Source organism: Nyctibius grandis, chromosome 7 (genome assembly GCF_013368605.1).
Source record: "Nyctibius grandis isolate bNycGra1 chromosome 7, bNycGra1.pri, whole genome shotgun sequence".
In the NCBI taxonomy this organism is placed as follows: Eukaryota; Metazoa; Chordata; class Aves; order Nyctibiiformes; family Nyctibiidae; genus Nyctibius; species Nyctibius grandis.
The window spans coordinates 13,212,832-13,235,146 of NC_090664.1; the positions used below are offsets into that span (position 1 = coordinate 13,212,832).

Below are 22,315 nucleotides of genomic sequence, written 5' to 3' on the forward strand. Positions count from 1 at the left end.
AACAGACTGCAAGTATTCCTGTGCTACAGGGGAGGAGCAATCTGTGAGCACGTGTGTGGTAACACTGACCGCAGCTGCCCTCGGAAGCAGGTGCCAGGTCTCCGTGTACTTGCATGGGGATTAAAAGCTCTTCTGTCAAGTCAGCCTCAGCCAAGTGCTAGACATCCTTCTGGCTAAGCATACACCGAAACTTCTTCTGACTCACGTTGGCAGGTCAAGTTTGTTTTTTCCAACCAATGCACGCACACAAACAAAAAATAAAAAATAAATTAAAAAAAGCTGGAGTTACATTTTTTGATAGAACCAATAAAACGGGCTGAAAGGGGAACAAAGCCTGTGAAGGAGACTCTAGCTAAACCACACTTGCACATGTTTTTAGTTTATAGCAATGCTAAAATCCAGGGCAATTATTAGTTTGGTTTGTTCTCAGTACATGCAGACTCTCTTCTTCCCAGAGTAATATCTCTATATTTCATACCCTCACAATTAGCATGGTCTCCTAGCCTCATCGCAGGTGAAGTTAATATGAGGAATTAAAGTATAGCTCTGCCTGTCTTTCTGCAGGTAGCAATTTTGTTACATCAACCTAATACACACCTGTCTCTGAGACAACTGCTCTGTGTCACAGGCCATCTTGTAACCGTCAGATGACAACTTTTCAACACCACCGATCTGAACTGCACTCAGGTAATAACAACATTGACAATTCTGATTTTCTCATATCTGATGTTTTATTTAAAATCCCAGCTCCTCCAAACAAATTATCATGTAAGAATGTCAGCTTTCACATGCTGAAAGCATACTTCCAGCCCTCATGTTGTACATAAAAGCTTGGGAACATGAACCAAATGTACCTTGATGTCTCAAAAATTCAAAGCAAAATGAAAGAACCCAAGGTGTACTTTATATATCATCATTTTAGGGGATCAGGCTCCTTTCCACTAAGATGAGGATATTTTTCTAAAAACAATGTAACTAACAAGAAAATTTACCTTGAACTTAAATGAAAGATTTGCTTCTAATAAGAAATGTTCAAAATGCAAAGGTGTATGAGGCAAGCTTGAGAAAAGAGTAGTTCGGCTTTCTTTTTTCTTTCCCCTTCTTTCCGTGTCTACCCCCCCTCGAAGACTGCTCATTAATCACAAGAGATGGAGGACTTCATATTGGCTCAGGCTTAGCATTTATGAAGTGCCTGCAAACTTCAGCATCAAGTGGATCTGTTAGGAGTTTGCACTTGACGCTGTGCATGGACCTGGGGATGGACTGATTCATTGGAAGGGGTGTCCTGAGGATTTTAACAAAATCTTTAAAGCAAGAAAATACTTTAAGTTATCATAGAAGGACAGTACACCCCGTTAGTCAGCTGAAAAAAGCACCACAAGTAGTTAACTTCCAACAGACTGGCACTCTCTTCTCGTGTTTCACTCAAATACTAAAGAATGACTTTACAATGCCAAGTTTCAACTTTGCAAAACACCACTCTCCAAGCATTATGCATTTTTTTAAATGGTTTAATAATATACATTCATGCACAAACCAATGCTATAATTGCAGATTCCTTAGAACAATGAAAGACTAAACAAATCCTTAATTTATAAAGCTCTGCAGTGCTATTTAAGGACATTCCTGTACGACTGTAGAATTTCAAGACGAACTCTCATACTCACACATGGTGAGGACCTAGCTAATCCTACCAGGCACGGCATTTTAGTAACCCCTTTGCAATCAGTCCAAGGCCTGAGACAGAGCAATGCAAAGCTATCACCTCCCTCCACCCCATTTGCTTTGGGGTGCGACATGCTCGGACTCAATAAGGGTTAGAAAGCCCTCATCCTCCTGGCAGAGACCCAAGGAAAGCAAGGAGAACTTCTGGCTGGGCTGGATGTAATGATGAAGTCCCAGCAATGAAGTCAGTCGCTGATTATTTGCGTGGCACTGGCTGAACAGCATCGTTATTCACATGCTGACACCACTTGATGCTGTAAGACAAGCAACCTGCGGACACACGCTTTGCTTAAGTTTTTGGTAACAGATCATCGAGGAAGGAAAACTTCGCCAAGGGAAACCTGAGCTTCAGTTCAGCATCCAGTATATTCATCATCAAGGGATTTTAATAAGAAAAGCAGTTCAAAGAACAGTTTTCCAGGAAAGACAGACCACCACAAGCAAATAGATTTCAAGTCAGACCTATCAGTCAGGGAGACTTTGGGCTTCGTTCTCCTCCCCTTTACCTCAGTCCAGTCCCAGTAACATACCTAAACACCGGAGAATTTCACAAGAGAGGACACAGTATGTAAATGAAAAATCAAATCTGATGGGACACATTTGTTAGATGCGTAAAAGGAGCAATTATGGAAAGGTAACAGGTATTGTGGCACTTCACATTCTCAATCAAAAGGTGTTAAAGAAAAAAAAAGGAGGCTTGAGGTCTCTCCAGCTTATGTATTATCCAAAACTGCAAAAAATAAATTCAAATTTGGAGGACAAAGGCTCCGGCTCCTTCCAGTGAGTCACTATATGTACTTTTTCTATGCCTATTCCACTACAAATCTAAACAATTTCAGAAATAGTGAAAGAATGCTGATTTTGTGCTGTCTGATGTTATAGACCAATGCTTCAAGAGTCTCAAATGAAAAAGCAACACGCCATACTGAATTAATTTCTCATTCAGCTTTTATAATCCTGTAAACAAATAAAGTGTTTTGCCCACCTACGATCCACATGCTACCTTGAAACTTTTCCCCAAACTAACTACATTGGAGAACGTAACATTCCTTTCCAATAAAGCTCCTTTTACAATGAAGCTATAGGAACAGGGTTCCCTGTAACCGTGTAGTCTCGTGGTTTAAAAAAACACAAAACAAAAGAGAAAAAAATACCCTAATCAAGAGACATACAAATTGTTTGCTATTTGGAAGAAGAAATGATGAAATTATTCTTTTCTAGGGCTATTAATATTGCACTAAACTGCACTGCAGACCCATCACGAGTAAGATGTTTGCAACACTGATTAGACAAATTCACAAATTACAAGAGACCACAGAAGTCTTCATTTATCCATGGTCAAACGTTGTTATAACTTCAGTTATGTGATACATAACCGAAACCACGTGTCTGCAACATTTCTGAACGGCATCAACCTGTGTTTTAAGGCAGCCTTCATAAAATGCTCTCAAAGAACTGCATGACATCGCCACTGATGCTTAGAAATAAAACTTCACACGATGAAGTATCAGTGGGATTGAAGAGTTAAAGAGCCCTACTTTAACATAAGGAAAATCCTTTCCCGCTGTTGTACAGATACAAAAAGAATAATTGAAGGTGATAAGAGGGGAAGTGTAACAGGAGGCAAAAGTACCCCTCCACCCCCCCAGTTCTTGTGGAGTAACCCCTATTCATTCCAAAAATAATCTTTCCTAATTATTGTTTGATGGGGCTAGAGGGGAGGAATATGTACAGTCATCTTAAAAACCCTTGATAATGTTTCCCTTAAATTTTATTAAAAACACATGGATATTTCTTCCACTCAGCATCCAGCCTGAAGTCAGTTTTTAAATACTAGCTCCATTCTCTCTTTAGCTCTCCTTTATTAGGACAGCAGAACAGTTCCTACTGGAGAATTAAAGCCAGATGCTGACAACTGGGCCATGCACTAATGCACTTCTTAAATCCTAAACATATACACCTCCGACCTCCAGGGTATCTCTGGGCAGCTGCATCCAATACACCTGTTGTACAAGGTATTACTTGTGGATCAAGGTATTGGCCAGAATGAGGAATGCCACAGTCTGGCACCTCTGATTTTGAAACTCTAGCTCTTCATATTTTGAGATCCAGATAAGAAACGCAGTTAAAGACAGTGCATTACGTAAAGAGCCAGCAATATATTTTTAGAATTGAGAAAGAATTTTATTGAACATTTCAAAACCATGCGCACAATGGCAAAGTCATCTTTCTCTCTCACTTGCCTTGAAAAAGGATACATTAGCAAAAAGAGATAGAAAACCTGGTATGAATAGGGTCAGATTCCTTCACTTTCAGACCACGACTTCTCTATTACCGAGGGAATATGTGAAGAAAAAACGAGGCCCTGATAAGGAAAGAACTTCCAAAAGTTGGAAAATGGACCTCTACTAACATGGCTGGTAATCCTGCCCGACGAGCTTAGTCGTGCCCAATATGGAGCTGGGAGCTCTGGCAGACGTGTTTCAAGGATGCGGCAGTGATGGAGAGAAACATTCCTGCCTTTTACAGGCACACGGGCTGCCGCTTTGGAGCGGGATGTCTGGAATCGACACCACCTTCCACAGTCGCAGAAAAGGTGCAAACAGCTTGACTCTGGGTACCACCGCTGATGCTCACAACTCTTCCTCCCCTGCCCTCTCTAATAATGAGAGGCAGACAACAACCCCCTGGTGAGCGAGTTTGCCAGAAGGTATCGCTGAACATTTTCTTCAGTCAAATACCATGAATCCTATGAACTGAACAGGAATGGAAGAAACCCGATTCTATAGCAATGCCTTCAAATAGTCTACAGAAGGGAGCAGAGATTTATGGGTCTGATCCAAATCCCTTTGAAGGCAGTGGAAAGACTGCAACACGGTAAGGCAGGAATTCTGTTCCTGCTGTGGAAACACACAGAAGAGATGTCATCCTCTGTTAACTATTTTTCTTCTACAAGGCAGTCTCAGGAAAGGAAAGTTTGGCCCTAAAACATGAGAAACAATACATACTGAACTTTTAGATTCCACTAGAATTATTTAAAAGATTCTTTAAAGGGTACTGATTGAAAATAACATCCCAGTTTACTTCAGCAAATCAACAGGATTTTCTTTATCTTTTTTTTATCAGTAAAAAGAACAATCTCCTGCCTAAATTGCAAGTATTTTGATATTACATCACAACTTCATTTAAAACACCACATGCAGTAAAAAACTCTTGATCAAATTATACTGGTAGGTAGTTAAGAATGCTACTAATGATTGTTTAAAACCAGCCATTAAGTAATTCCATTTGATTACTTCTTACAAATATACTCTAAAATCATGCTCTCTTACTTTACTATATTAATTGTATTTGTATCTTTATAATGTGCTAAGGAAAATTTCATAAAATTTCTTCTCAGTTGTTTCTCACTACAGTTCCTACCTACCATTTGAGCTGGACGAACCAAAGTCCAAACAGAATTTGCAATGTGGTATGTTTAAGTTCCACTTCTAATTTGCATTACTTCTCACACTTTTGGTGAATCCCCCTCCCTTCAAAAACATGGTTTGGGGTTGGTTTTCTTTTCTAGCAGGACTTTCTTTTCTAGCAGCACTGACAAGTCCAAGCCAAAACCCTGCTCCCTGCATAAGCTCAAAATAAAATGTTTCTGCTCCAAAAAGTTTACAAAATAAAACAACAGGAATTCAAAACAAATGGATGGACTAGCAACCACTTGTTTAAATCAACATTCAGTAACAGACTGATACTGGAATCTAACGATTTTTCTTGCCCACATTTCTTGTTTGTAAAGCTGCATTACTCTTATTCCCTGCATTTCAGAACCACCAACTTAGCAATTCCTTGGGACCAAGAAGGACAAAGAGACAGAAAAGTCTTAATTAAAAAGTAATTTATTGCAATACTAAAAGTTGTTTTCTTAACGAAGACTGGATTCTGCTGGCAGCTGTCTACATTACAATATATAGGTTTTAAAGCCACTATCACATTATTCCTTACTTTTATAAATGCAAAAAAGGTAACACTACATTAACATCGATGTAACTAAACCGAGTTCTTACAGTGAAATGTCATTCTTCTTTATTATCTTTATTCTAATATTGCTTACAAATCATACTCTGGCTACACAACTATTTATTTCAGGTTTGCTTTCTGAAAGCTAAATAGGAAAACACTGTTTGCCTCATAAAACCACTTTTTTTCCTTAGCTTTGCTCTACAGTATGAAGAAAGTTATAAAAGCAGAGATTTCACAAGGAAGAGAGAGAAATTTCCATGGCTATATTTTTGTTTACTAGTAGATGAAGATGCATGTAGAAAATTAAAAATTTAACATTTGTTCCTGGTTCCATTCTTAGCAATGAAGGCCAGATTTTGCTGGGGCTACTTGTGTGGCATCCCACTCCACAGGCAGTTCTATGGAAACGACTGGGTTTCTATGTTTGGCTCAAATGCGCCTTACCACCCAAAACGAGCACAGAGGCCCTGAGCAAATGGTTGGGTATTTGCAACCACTGCATCTTTACTCAAAAAGGAATCAAGTTTTTCCAAACGGTTGCACTGGTTCTGCAGAGCGGTATGCAAAATGCAACTGCTGCCCAAACATCTTCTCTTCTGCATGCCTGAACGCTGCTCCCAGCGCCAGCCCCACCAATGGCGATATCAAGCTGGTGAACACTTGCACCCACCTGTTTGTGATACCTGTAGTCTGAAACATCTCCTAAGGAAGAAGGTCTTTTGTTTAGAGCTCAGCAAATTTCTGCTTTGCTTTTGTAACAGTTGTAGTACGTGCAGAAATGTACACACAGCTGCATATTTTAGGAGTTTTAATATTGATGATGTATTATGCTGCAGTGGAAATCAGACAGCCAGTTTCCACCGAGGCTCAAATAGGGCTTGGATACCATGCTCTTTTAGGATCCCATGGGGAAAGGAAAAAAAAACCAACCCACAACCTAGCCTTGTATCTTTTCATAAGGGTCACAGGCAATGGGTGAGGGGAAGGAAGAGAACAGTGTTCAGGAGATGGCTAATGGGATATGAAGGCTTTCCTCTCCAGCAGCATGAGACATTAGTAAATAAGATGTCAGGTCAGTGATGACGCATCATTTTTTTTACCAGGCCTACAAACACAACACCTTTTGAACATCAAGCTTTTACTGTTGTGACAATTCTTAACTATTGTAATAAGATTCAACCATGCTGGGGACTGCGACTCAACCTTCCTCAGACCATTTACCTGTGCCTGTTTATACAGTATCTTTGCACTGAAGACAGGATAAAGGTTTAAGATCAGTTAGGCTAAGCTAAAATTGGACTGCTACTCTAGCATGCCAAGAGGTAGTTGTGCTAATGTGTTACACTACTTACTCAACAGCATCAAACTCTCAAAGGAAAACAAAGATTTACACCAGGCTCATCTTCAGTATCATGCAACACAGCCGCTGTTCAGACTGCAACCCCTCAAAATGTAACTCAACCTTTAAATACTGTGTTGAGCATACGATTCTCACGCACAAATAGTTCACTGAATACCTATCACATTCTGAGCAGTAAAAACAGAGATTAAAAATAAATACTTCCGTGTAACACAAAATTATGTAATATTATATTATTAGAACCCTGGAAAGAAACAGAGTCATGCCAAAAATCACTTCTACGTGTAAGAAAACCTACAAATCAGAGCTAATGTATAGACTTGCTCACATATCGAGAAAATAAAATGGCCAACAAGAAACTTGATACCTTTTTTATAACTACATCTTGGTAATAAAGAGGTCAAAGGCACATCGTAGACTGTAGACATAACGACAGCTTTCATCTCTACAAATGGACAACCTGACAAGCAGCACATGCATGCGTGCCTGTCTGCGTGTCTGTGCATGTGCACGTGCAAATCTGAAAAACATTGTCTTGTATGAAACCAAAATTAAAGGATGTTAGAAAAAAATTAAATGGGGTACTCTATTTCTTGGTCATTTCCTACAGATAGAAATACACACTGATTTCCAAGTACAAGCTGGAGAAAAACTCATAAGCAACTTTTAAAATTATTATAACATACAATCTGAATATATGAAATGAAGAGGATGCATTCTCAGTAATAATGACCAAGTCATTTTCTTACTCTCTCCTGCCTGATCTGTTTATCTCTAACAAAGTTGTGCTTGTGGATCTTCTTGTTCAAAGAAAGAAGATTTTAAAGTAAATACAGACACATTTTTTCCCTATCAATCAATCATGATCCTAGGGATCAAAGATCCTTTGTAAAGAGAATTTCCACTTCTTTCTCAGAGATGCATTCCTCAGAACATAAATATCCAGAATGAGACAAGTTGTATATGGTTTTCTCTCAATAAGCACCAATGCACAGAGAAGACTTTTAGACACACACCCACAGAACTGGTAGCAGACTGATGACAAAGCAGCACAGTGGGTGAATTTCTGTATCACTAACCCTAAGGCCATTTGGCCTATGTCACTCCAGGGAAAGTGACTGCTCTGCCTTGAGAGCCTGAAGTTCTGCAGGACTACTGTTTTGGAGTTTAACGGAAGAAAGAAAAATCTCTTAGATTTACTTTGGAAAAAATTGTGAATCAGTTGAGAAGACTACTAACTCTGATTTCAGAGTATGATATTAGGTTTCAAAAACTATCTGATTAGAAACAGGAACTCTAAACATGTCTATCTTGATGGAAAAACTAATATAATATTTATTTTTGCAGGTATTTGACCTGGACAGTAACACATGAAGCAGACTGAAGTTTCAAAATCACATTCAATTACTCTGTAGGACTAAGGAAGAACAGATCTTTCTTGCTTGGCCAGCATTCTCCATAAAAACGCAAGCCCTCCTGGAGGAATTAATTTAACATGGTCTTTAAACAATGCATTTTGTCTAAGCCATTACTGTATGTCTACTTTTCTGCATCTGTGAGAATAATAATGATTTCATTCAAGTATCCATTTCAACTCATCTGGTCCTGGATTTCATTGCAGCAGACCAGCTCTGCAAGCTCAACATACCATATCCAGGGATATATTACCCAGACAGGAACTTCAGCTCAAAACCAGCACCAATAGCATAACACCGTTCTCCACAGAGCCTGAAAAAAAAAAAGTAGATGAAGGGATACAGCCCAGTTTTGTGATTCATGCTTCACTCTGAATGGCAAGGCCACAGCGTACATTATTGGTCTTTCAACATGTGAAGCGGTCAACCACCAAACTGGCTTGGTGGGGAGAGAAAAAAAAAAAAAAAAAAAAAAAAAAGTTTTAGGGGTCAAGTCTTCATTCTGCTGAGTTTTCCCTCTATCAGGTAATGCTGAGAGGTACAAAAAGCTTTGTATCATCCAGGACAGGTTTACTCAGTAAATCAGCATCAGTTTGAGTAAGTTAGCTGCTCACAGAAAAAGCATTGCTCTGAGATCTTAGTGAATCACTAAGTTCAGGTGGATGGATGTTTTGCTTTTTGATTTTGGACAGAAATGAGCGCCTCTCCACTTGGCATCTGAAATGAGGATCACACTGACCACATCAGAGTCATACTCCGTATTCAGTCAAGACAGCAGAGAAATAATAAATACGATGATCGTCACAGCCAAGGTATCTTCTAATGTGAAACTGAGAAGGAATAACAGGAATTAATGGATATCTTTTTGATTCACAGAAAATTTTTTGTGCAAGAAGGGCTTTCCCAAAGGCTTCAAAAAGGATGTGTTATTTTGATTTTGCAGCAACCATTCTTTTTCTTCATAGCGATTTTCACCTTCAGTTAACATTCATCTGAGCTGAAACTTGTTCTTGACAGCATTCATCCCTCTGTGCCCATGGTTATCGCAAATCCGGGATAATCCAGGTACTACATTACTATATATGTTTCCCTCAGCTCTGCCTCTGGACAGGGCTCAGATCAGCGGGGAAAAAAGTCCAGGAAGAAGTGAATATGCTTCTGCTTCACAACTATATTAGCTTCATCTGAGAAAATAGTAGCAACCAAAGGTGGAAAACAAAGCTGCAATTCATATTCAAACTAAAGAGAGACTATGAAGATGCACCTATTTTTGGAACTTACCTAGATACATGTCAGACAGAGCTTAAGTCAGCTTGTTCCCCAGTCACATGGAGTTGTAAAGAGGATGCCAAATGGGTTGTGCTGCTCCAACCTCAGGTAGCTGAAAAAAACAGCTTCGTTCGTGCCGGTGCAAGTCCACCGGTAACAGCAAGGAAGCACATTTGCACTTCTGATTCTTGCTCATTTTCAGAGCACAGCCTCACTGGACAAAAATTTCATTATGATAAATATTACAGGTAGTCAGTGCCCCCAAAATTAAGAGCCAGGCAGCAAAGGCAGGAAAAAAAAAAAAAGAGCTCAACTCCACAGAAACAAAATTTCTCACACCACCTTAATTTCCTTCCATGGAAAACAGAATTTACAGTCACTTTTTCCCTAAGAATAACTTCCAGTTTTCCCCAAAGCTCTCAAGTATATCACTTTACAGACCAGAAACCTCATACTACCCGCAGAACCTGCCAAGCTCCACAGCGAAGAGCTCAGTAAAGGGAGTGAAGAGGAGGGCAAGAACACTTGCTTTCATCTTTGGCATATCTCAGCTCTCTTTCCTAGAGGTCTGTAAGAGCAAAGGGTGCCACAAATTCCAAGAAGCAGCAGAATTAAGATAACAGTCTCCTCGTGAGACAAAACCTGTCCTGTGATATAACTAGGAACGAGAAACAAATACAGTCCTGCTAGTCCAAAACTTAAGTGTCTCTAATAATAATTCAGAAGCACAAAGGCTGTTTTGAGCCAGAGAGCAGCTCAGCACAGAGCATTCACAGTTACTGCTGTCTAAAGTTCCCCCTTACCTTAACTGATCAGGCTGAAGCATTATTTTAGACAGAGGACCTCGACATGATGAAAAAAGAAACACATGACTCACAGAATACTAATTATTCACAGAATCACAGAATCAACCAGGTTGGAAGAGACCTCTGGGATCATCAAGTCCAACCGTTGCCCTGACACCACCATGTCAACTAGACCATGGCACTAAGTGCCATGTCCAGTCTTTTCTTAAACACATCCAGAGATGGTGACTCCACCACCTCCCTGGGCAGCCCATTCCAATGTCTAATAACCTTTTCTGAAAAGAAATTCTTCCTAATGTCCAACCTGAACCTCCCCTAGCGAAGCTTGAGGCTGTGTCCTCTTGTCCTATCGCTAGTTGCCCGGGAGAAGAGGCCAACTCCCACTTTACTACAACCTCCCTTCAGGTAGTTGTAGGGAGCAATAAGGTCACCTCGGAGCCTCCTCTTCTCCAGGCTAAACAACCCCAGCTCCCTCAGCCGTTCCTCGTAGGTCAGACCCTCCAGACCCTTCACCAGCTTGGTTGCCCTCCTCTGGACTCGCTCCAACACCTCAACTTCTTTCTTGAAGTGCAGGGCCCAGAACTGGACACAGTAGTCAAGGTGCAGCCTCACCAGTGCAGAGTACAGAGGGACGATCACTTCCCTAGACCGGCTGGCTACACTATTCCTAATAGTGGCCAGGATGCCATTGGCCTTCTTGGCCACCTGGACACTTATTCGTGAAAGGTGAGCCTATGAATAGGATATCTGGTAAGAAAGGTTTCCCTTCAACCAATATTCTGGGTTTTTTCTTCTCCCCAAATATATAGTAGTGCTATAGCATTAGCCAAGACAAATGCACGCTAACACTGTGTAGCAACCGCAGCACTAATGAAGAAATACATGGGAAAAAAAAAGAAGTCACTGATGACGGAAAAGTTACTGAGCATTAAAAGAATAGCCATTATAAAACTAAATTGGTTCTCTATCTTATTTCTTTTGGGGAAAAAAAATAAAAATCAAAAGCTGGATTCATTTTTCACTGGATCATTATTATGTTCCTCTGGAAACTGTCTGCAGTGACTTTCATTCCAGGAAATAATATAAATCTACTATTAGAGCTGAACTCAGGAGTCACACGCACTTTAAAACCACAAATTTAATTGGGTTCTGGGATCAAAAAGTTATATCTGGATTGCATTTGCCATTCTTTCAGCCTCCAATTGTCCTTTCCAAATCAGAATTGCTAATAGAAACTTTTACCAGTCTATAATAGTGAAAACTCTCACATACAGATAATGGGTTGGATTGTGTCTGGCTCTGGGAAGGTGTGCAAAGGGGAAAAGATCACAAAGAGCCTACAGTACACAATATATTTTCTGCAGGGCCAGCCAGGATTCACAGCCTTCCAATTTACGGAGCATAGGCCAGTGCTAGACTCTCAAAAGCACTTGAGGAGCGTTATGGCTTGTTACTCACATAGAAATCAACTTGCCTTGCACAAGGGAAAAGGACAGGCATGCTGCACCTTCTCAGGAGAGGCAATAATCACCAGTCTGTTACAGAACAGCCAAAAGCTTTCCTTCTGCTCAAGCCATAATGGTCTCCAGCTCTTTCAAATTGTAGTTATCTCACCCCTACTTTTAAGAACCCTGAAAATTCTTATCTCCGAGTTTTGGCCAAGCCAGGGATGCTCATGTTGGTTTTGAAGAGAAAACAGACTGAAACTCCACACTTATTACGTGCTGCTCCTGGAGAACGGCGCTCCTCAGCTCTGATTGCACCCTACAGAGCTCAAAACCACATCCCTTTCTGTGCCAAGAAGATGATAAGCTAAGTCTAGCTGCTCTCAGAGAGGATGCTAGAATGTGGAATTGGACTTGCAGTAGCTGGCTGACAATAATAGTTTTAGAAGAAACATATGTTACAGCGACAGTAGCAAGTTTAAGCTCTGGGTCATATTAGTGACACTCTACAGTGCTGATAAAACCATAATGCCAAACTGTAGCTAGAAGACCAATAGTTTACACAATAAATGTTCTTTCTCTACTATACAATAGGCACTTAAGTTTTATCCCCCGCACACACACAAAAAAAAAAAATGGAGAGAAATTTCTTCTTTGTTTTTGCTATCAGAATCAGTCCCCAGTCTTTCAAAAGAGACCAGGAAGTCAAATCATCAGGGGAGTTTGTTGGTGTTTGTTTTGGGAGTTTTATATTTGCAATTCAAATTATCTTCTAATACAGTAAAATTTAGTTTCATTTAAGACACATTATTTACCATACAAATATCATTCTAAAACACTTGCTGAAGTTAGATTCAGTCACTTGACAAAAATATGAAGGAAAGGAATGAACATCAAGAGAAAAAAAAAAAGAAAGAAATCCTGCCACAAAGGTGTCCTAACGTCAAGAAATGACTCAGATGGAGTTGCAGTTTTGCACCCATCTTAGCAAAAGGGTGAGAAAGAATATGATTTACCTTTTTTTGTGGAACAATACCTCAACATTTTTCTTTTCTGTTAACATGTACTGATAAATAGGAGTCCAGAACAAATCCATCAGCTGCAGGGAATGCCTGTACTTTCAACATCCTTCACCAAAGAATGTTTTCCATTCTGCTCAGGAAGTGCACCCCTTTATAAACATGCGAATCAAAGCCCTCTATTCTTTTAACAAAACATGTCTCAAATTAAAGCATTAAATCTTTCCTTAATCAAAGGAGCAGCAGAGGCTGAACATCTGAGCAGAATCATTTTGCTATTCAGATTTATCATTATTATTACTAGTGAGTAGTGACATAAAATGGACTGAGAGCTCCTTTGAGCAAAGCTCTGTGTAGAACACAGGGGACACACTGGCACAATGGGAAGCCGGTGAGTTAGTACACCCTGGAACGCTACCCCATCTTACTCGATACACGTGTGCTCCTGACCTATTACAATTTCAAAGTTAGTATAAACTATTTTCATGGCAATGCTTCAGGATAGTTTCATTTAACCCACTTTAAATTGCATCCACAATGAAATTAAAGCATTCACAGTCAGCTACCAAATTTCAGCTGAGAGGCAGAACTTCCAGCAGTGCAGAGGTAAGACCTTGAAACACACTGCCTCGCTCGTGACTGTGCAAACATGGCCTAAGAAAGTCCTCAACTGACAGAGCTGACAACTGAAACGGCAACATGGATAAAGGGTGTGTGCCAGAAGAATGGGAAAGTCGAGTCAAACAGATAAAATAACTTGTCTCAAGTTGAACAGCACACTAATGGCAGAGCCCAGAAAATAATGGACTTCCTTCCAGACTACCTACTCTGTCAAGGTAGCTATCAAAGCTATGAGTTTGTCTTGCCATAACTTTGCAAACAACTTCTGTGACCAATACACATCAAACACTCTTATGAGGGCAGGATTCCCAGATCGGTTTATCAGAACAGCTGTCTACCCTAAGCTGTCACGCGTATGGTTACAATACTCTACTTACTAGACTCTGCTACTTCTAACAATATTCTCCCTTCAAGTCACAGAAATGGCTATGCTGGGTCAGAGCAGAAGTCCCTCTAGCCCCAGATCCTGTCTTCAACAATAACCAGAAGCAAATGCTAAGAGAAAAGCACAGGAACAGAGGAAACAGAGATACTATCCCTGAGCACACTCCCAGCCTTCAACAGCTTGAGGGTTTGGCACTTCACAGACAGTTTTTTGTGGGCAATTCCCAAGTATTTAGCATCCTCAGTGGATTTCTATGCAATGAAATTATCCATTCTAATTTTGAACCCAGGTGAACTTTTAGCATCCCAATACCCTGTGGCAAACCACGTTTGTTTCCTTAAACAGTGTTCAAGTCCCCAACTCTTAAGACTCAAAGTCTGGTGCTCAACCCACCCAAGCTGACTCACCTTTACAGCTCCAAACAATCTTAATGTTTTACCTCCGTTCACTCAGTCAAAAGTTGTCCTTGTCTATAATCACCACATTCCCCTCATTTTCAATTATCCCTGCCCTCTCCTTCCACCAATTATTCAGCCAGTGCCATCAAGAATGATGTGGACATAAGCCATGAGCAAAACTGGCAGGGAAGAAAATCATCTTTGCAAAAAGAATATTGCTTGGGGTAGGAAGCAAGTGGTCCATCTCTACACCTGTTGTCTCTCTGTGTCAAGCCTCTAGTGTAGGAGCAAATAGGCATCACCCTCACAACACACAGAGATCAGTAACAGCATTGTACCTGTATAACTCAGGTAGTGATACAAATTCATTCCACTCTAAAGTAAAACCATTCACGTCATTTTTGGTAACCATGTGGTATTGCCATCACAACAGTGACAATAACATGCAACTGCTATCAAGGCTACCAGTTTGTCTCACCATAACTTTGCAAACAACTTCTGTGACCAATACTCATCAAAAATTCCTACGAGGGCAGGATTCCCAGATCGGTTTATCAGAACAGCTGTCTACACTAAGCTGTCGTGCCTATGGTTACAAGAATGTGCCTTGGCTAATCTGGATCTGGGTGGGATTAACTCCCTACAGCTGCTGGTGCTGAGATTTCTGGCTCTATTTAATTTGGCAAAGAACCACACAGGAAGCTGAAAGACTCAGTCACTATAGTGAAGCTTCAGACATTTTTGTCCCTGGACCCCAGAGAACCCAAACACAACTCCTGCCAGAAATCAGTAAACTATTCAATTTACACAAACAGGCATGTAAACTCAGGTTGTAGTTTTGTTACCAATTTAAGCTGTCCAAAGTGCAAGTTGTCTCTGACACTGGAGTTCTGCCCTTGCCACCTCCCTCGGCTGGCTGTTCCCACTCCCTCTCGGGTGCCAACACTAGTGCTTGTTTGGCCGTGTGCTGAGCTGGCTCAGGGAGCCCAAGGACAAAAAAAACAAACAAACAAAAAAAAACAAAACAAAACACACAAACCCTATAATTCCTTAGCTTTCAGCCAAATCTGCTCCCTAACCTGACTCACCTGGTAGCCACACAAAAGCAAGCACCTGCAGCAGAGAAGGAACAGCTGCCAGCAAGGACAGAATTACCTCTAGCATTAGGACTGAATTAAATAACCATGACACAGCAGCGTGGTAGGAGTGTGCTTGCTTCCTACAGAGCTCAGTGGTGTTACAGCGAAGGAAGAGAACAGGTCTGCTAGTGTGCAGCACTGCATACATCACGATCATGCCATGACTCTGGACAGCCACTTCTTAAGACGATTTAAATATCTATAAACATTGCCTGTTCAAGATTAAACAAATTAGTTGGTCTGACAGTGCACATTTACTAATTACTTCACTAACATTTGGATAGTTTATCTAAGCCATTAAGCCTACCTCAGCTTTCTTAATAGAGAACATACTTTAGCAACAACACATTGTTCAGATCCCAGTCTAATTTCACACCACCTTCACAACCTGCCATCTTCATCTCTGCTGGGTGGAGAAAAGGACTACCTGGCACCCCTCACTCTCAGCCTCTGGAGAAACACAAAGGTCTATGTGAACTTAGGACATAAAGTACCCTGTTCTCCACAAGGCCTGATCTTTCCATATGAACATTAAATGAGACTATCAGGGAGGGATGTTTTCCCTGTTTTGCATTTGGGAAGCTTAGGTTGCTGGGAATGCCTACCTCATGCGTATCTGCAGCCAGTTAGTGGTAAAAGGCACCTCCTGCAGAGCCTGTCAAAGCCACCTCACCCCTAACAGGGTTGCTGCAGAGAGATCTGAAGCTCTGCCATCCTCCTAGAGGGACACAGGGATTCCTCCCACCATACAACACAGTAAAACATCAAATACAGGAATAAAACTCAGATATCTCACTCACGAGATCACTAAGGCTGGCAGAAACATCGATTTTAATCAAAATCAAATAAAAAGTGAGCCAGTGAACCTCCAGAGAGCTGCCACAAGCGAAATTTGTACAGCTTCACTTTAAAAGGCAAAAACAATAATTTCATAGCCACATCTGTACTAAAATACATTTGACATTGGCCACATTAGCCATTCCACTTGACTTATTCCCACTGACACATGGCTGCAAATTGCATCCCCTTATACAGTAACACCTAAGAGGATTTGCCCCAAGAGAGAGCTGACATGACTGCACCAACCTTCCCCCAAGGGTTTTTCCCAATGGAAGAAAGCTTTAATTTGCAGCTAGTGCTCTACAGTACTTCCTCCATCAGAGGCTGCAGGGAAGAAAAAACGCTAAATCTGTGCAACTCTATGCAACCAGGACCAACTACACCTGCTCAGTCCTGCAGAGAGAAGGAATCTTGTCCTTTTTCTACTGATATCATCATTCCTATCACCAGGATCTTTGATCCGATGTCCTCACCAACACGGGGTCAAGTCTATAGACTTGTATATTCTCAAACATTTAGTGCCTCTAGTATGCCTCCATTTACAGCTTTGATTTCTTAGGCAACTTCCTCACTAGGAAGCTTAACAAAGGAGTGTCAGAGATATGGCCAAAAATGTTTCCCCACACATCCCCTTCAAATCTTCCAAGATAAGAGTCATATATAATGCCTCCTATTAACTAAGGACTTTTTAGAACCAAAATCAGAGCCAATCTGTAAGACACTGCAAGTGAAGCCGCTGAAGTAGATTTTAGGAGTAAACAGAGGTTTAAGAGTCTTGAGATGACAAAGAGTGAGCCGCAATGTCCACATTTAAGTACTGCAACATACTTTTTTAGGCCTGCCAAGCAGCATTTTTTTTTCTCCTTTACCCCCCCCACCTCCTTTTCATCTCAAGCATCCTTCTGCACATAAAACAATTTTCCAGCTCCTTTGCAGCCCATGGATTCCACTAAGCAAAAATAACTAAAAAAGTAGAAGACGATAGTATAAAAAGAGCCACAAGATGTAGTAGCAACCCAGACTCACCTTCAAAACTGGCCTTTTCATTTTAGTTCAGGAGTTTCAACCTTGTTATAGAAACAGGGACAACTATCTTCTCCGATCTTTAAGGAGGGTGGATGAAAATCATTAGCAACACCTGCATCTGCAAATCATTTTGTAATGATCTGAATGAAAGATGATAATAAATTGCACTGACATTTATGGAACATTTGCAATTTCATCATTCAAGAGAACACAGGGATTCTGTAGGAGAAGCACGACAGAAAATCTTATATGATAGGAAATAATCTAGGTAGTTTGCATTTATATAGCTCCCACCACCTGAGAATATAAAAAAAAAAAGACATCAACTGTATCTGTGAACATCTTTCATAAGATTCTATTCTTATCAATCTCAGATCAGGAAAGGAAGACACAAAATAGCGACTTTTGCCTTAGTTCATACAGCAGGGTAAAAGGCAGAAGAAGAAACCAGTCAGGAATTCCTTGCCCTGCCTACCCCATGGCTTCTTAAAAGCTGGAGCGCCAACATCAGAAAAATAAAAAATTCTCTAAAACATAATGAAGTGGCACAGAAATATTTATCAACATTGTAATCTGGGATAGAGTTTAGCCTTTTAGCAACATACTCTGAACCGAGAGATGAAATAAGTTGCACAGCATGTATGTAATCTATTCCTAAAGCAAATTCTACTGTAACTTAATTAACATACAAATACAATTTTTCTTCTGTTCAATAATAAAAGAAAAACTCTATTCTATTTCCTAATGAACTACAGATAAGTTTCCTTTGTTTCAGCTCTCCAAGAATGGAAGCATTACTAGTTTATTTCTTGACTTTTTCTTTTAACCTTATTTGTTGCAGGAATTTCAGGGAGTGCAAACAAGCATTAATCGAAAAAACTTCCTAAAACCATTTGGACTTAATTTTTTTGAACACAGCAGTTTATATTTCAGCATTATCATGTTGTCTAGCACCCTTCTAATTCTCCCCAAGACTCGGAACATGGTTAGCTGGGGAGCAAAGAAGAAACCAGGTGGTTTATGAATAATTATCACTTTTTACAGTACTTCTCTACATGCATTTCTACTAGCACACCATTCTAAATGTAACGGGATTCTGAATACTCTGAACTTAAAGAGAAGTATTTACACAGAGTAGCATTGTCTGACTTGGTTGATTTACTGTTGGTAGAACGAACTCATTAGCTGTCAGGCCAGTTGTTGAAAAGACCATAATGCCAATGCACAAAGTTGACATAATGAAAATAAAGGAAAGAATCTGGGCCAACTTCAGAGGCAATCTGTAAGGTAATGTAATTTATACCCACTTATGCTCACTCAGATTCCCTTAGAACTTTTTCTACCCAGTCTATTGATGCATGAGGGACTCTAAATTGATGTAATTTATATGCCAAAGAGTCAGAAACGCTATAAGGCCCCAAAGTCGAGGGCACTTAAAGTCATGCTTTCCTGCATATTGTTCTCTTCCTTAATCTGTCCTGAATCCTCCCTCCTTTTACTGTTTCAGCCTGTGATTTATGCCATCGAGAATCCCCGAGATGAAATGGGCCAAGTGAGAGGCAGGGTGTGGGTAAGTATGCAAGACTCTAAGGAAATCTAAGTTGATGTAACACACAAGCTAGGGAAGCCAGGTGTCTCTCACATGCACATCTACTCTCCCCATCACTTAGATTCAATTTGAGATTTGGCTCTACGTGTCTTCCATTACCACTAGCAATTGAATTTGTTACTCAAACGATACATAGCTCACAAACCCTCATTTTAGGGCCAGGAGGAACATTATAATGATCTAGTTTGACCTTCTGCATAACTGAAGCCATCAAATATCACCCAGTAACCCCTGGATTGAACACAGCAAGCTGAGGATGAATGAGGACACCCAATGTTGATTTAAAGACTTCAAGTGATAGGGGAATCTGCTGCATCCCTCAGCAATTTGTTCCAGCACTAAATTACCTTTCAAAACATGCACCATGTCATCTCTTGAATTTTACTGGCTTCAACTTTCAGCCACTGGCTCTTTTTTTGTTCTACTAGGCTGGGTAAATTTCTTTCTCTATTTCTTATGGAGAGTATATGAGATTGCCTCTCAGCCTTCAGTTCAGTGGCTCACATTTTCTAGATCCAAAATCAAGAGAATATGGACATTTTAATCAAAATAGTTTTAGAATTAGTGGAGACTGCACTGAAAAATATTTATATTCATTATCCTGATAAAAGCCTTTTCATTTGGAAGAGGAAACAGGACAGCTGGAATCTGGTGACCACAGCTTCCTTCTTCAGTTTCTGAACACTCCAGGATACTATCAGTTGAAGTGTTTACTTTACTCTCTCTGCTGGGCTATCTGAATATACTGGGAGGAAGCGAAAGAGAGTAAGGGTTGCAAGCAGCTTGACTGTTAAGCCACCGCTCTTCAGTCCTTTCCAAAGGTTTCTGACAGCTACTCTGCTATTCTACTCTAAAGTGAACACTCCATCACACACAAAAATGTTGCTTGTATCCCAAAAATTCAGATTTTGTCACTATCTACTAATATACAGAGGTATGTGGTCAGCAGTAACTGGTGGCAATGACATAAAGTCATATTTTCTGGTTTCCCGTTGAACTACAAAACACTGTGTAATAAAAAATTCTCACACCTCAAGGGAAATCTCATTTCAAATTCCGTTACAACTTGAGGAGTTGCAGGAACACGTGAGAAACACAGAAAGGGATGCTCTGGAGCGGTGTTCTGGTCTTCTACCAACCAGTAAATGGCTTCATCCAGAACAGGATGTTTCCATTGGCTTGCATTCTTGTTTCTAAGCCCTACGAGAAGATTCATCAGACAATACAATATTGCCACTATTGTTTCTGATTTCAGAGGTTGGCACGCTAATCTGTTCTGCACAGGAGTGCTTGATGCTGCGTGTCCCAGCCAGTAAGATGTTAAAGGTTTATACTCTGTATGAATGAAAGGGCTGAAGCCCGATTTTCTCTTTTGTCAGAAATCTAACTCCTGGATAGAAACTAGCTGGCTCTCAGCAAAGTTAATGTTTCTCCATTATCTGTCAGGATTAGCTGCTGTTCATTTCGGACGTCTGTTCCCCAACAGAGGCACAGCCTTTGCACAGGAGCATCAAACGGAGCCACGAGGAAGCGCATCGCTGCAGTGAACCACGAAGAGCAGCAAACATCAAACACCGGTTTGGTGCTTCCTATCAGTTAATGCCTTTCATCCCGTGGCCTCCTTCACCTCCAGACTTGGCCTCTGTCTGCGTTTACACCTTCCCAGAATAAAATCCTTGCTTTCCCCACCCACTGGGTAACCATCATTCAGCTAGTTTGTCTATGACTCACCCACTTCAAAACCCTGCTGACTCACAGTCCTCAAAAAAGAAACTTGCTCAAAGCCGCGGGTACGCCATCCACGCCAGCGAGGAATTCATCCAAGTTGACCCGATCTCTTTAGTAATGAAAGGCAAGAAAGACGCACTCCGTTTGTGAATCGTTATCGTTTTAAAACCTAATTAGCTCACAGTTATTTATAACCAAAGTATATTTCGATGGCCTGATTTCCAAAAATAATATTATGCACCCAGTAGCTCCCACCAAATCTAATGGGCACTCAATAGTGAAAAATAAGATAAGGCTACACGTTAGCTTTTGAAACAAGAATATACAGGCCAACTTATTGAATCCACTGGTAGGAACTGTGATTTCAACATGTGATAATACGTGTTTAACACCTTCGAAGAGTATGTGAAGTTAAACCAACAGCTGCAGGAAAAAAAAAAAGTGTATTGTAAAAAATAATAGTTAAAGACATTTCAGACAGAGCAGTCACTGCCGAGCTGACCGTGCTCCTTCACCTCCATATATTCTATTCAGAATGAAGTGTTTTACAGGGGAGGGACAACAGGCCCTCCTTAAAGGATAAAAATTAAAGAAACAGACAAATTTGCCTTTTTTTTTTTCCTCGCTATAAAATTATTAGCACACTGGATGAGGTACCTGGGGAGGCAGAAGAACCTCTTTCACCAGAGAGTGAGGGCTTCAGCAGCTTCCTTAGCCACGCCTTTCACCATGAGGTAGGAATTCCTCATGTCTCATTATAATACACGCCACAGACTGAGAAATGTCTGGTAGAGAGACTGTATATACACTTGATTTCACCTCTGAGGAAGGGAGGATGGTCTGGATGACTTCTTGAGGTGTCTTCTAATACTGTATACCTTCTAAGAAAATACTACCAAGACCATCGAGGCAATAAAACAAACTTCTCACTGCAAGATTATCCTCCCTGCTCTCACAGAATCACAGAATGTTAGGGATGGATTGGAAGGGACCTCGAAAGATCATCTAGTCCAATCCCCCTGCCGGAGCAGGATTGCCTAGATCATATCACACAGGAACGCGTCCAGGCGGGTTTTGAATGTCTCCAGAGAAGGAGACTCCACAACCTCTCTGGGCAGCCTGTTCCAGTGTTCGGTCACCCTCACCGTAAAGAAGTTTTTCCTCATATTTAAGTGGAACCTCCTGTGTTCCAGCTTGCACCCATTGCCCCTTGTCCTGTCAAGGGATGTCACTGAGAAGAGCCTGGCTCCATCCTCGTGACACTTGCCCTTTATATATTTATAAACATTCATGAGGTCACCCCTCAGTCTCCTCTTCTCTAAGCTAAAGAGACCCAGCTCCCTCAGCCTCTCCTCATAAGGGAGATGTTCTACTCCCTTAATCATCTTCGTGGCTCTGCGCTGGACTCTCTCTAGCAGTTCCCTGTCCTTCTTGAACTGAGGGGCCCAGAACTGGACACAATATTCCAGATGCGGCCTCACCAGGGCAGAGTAGAGGGGGAGGAGAACCTCTC

The 22,315-nt window shown here is 40.8% G+C and overlaps 1 protein-coding gene across 1 annotated transcript in view; it reads right to left on the bottom strand.

Moving 5' to 3' along the window:
- The window catches only part of RBMS3 (RNA binding motif single stranded interacting protein 3), a 740,391-nt gene that overhangs the window by 425,442 nt on the left and 292,634 nt on the right, over positions 1-22,315 (bottom strand).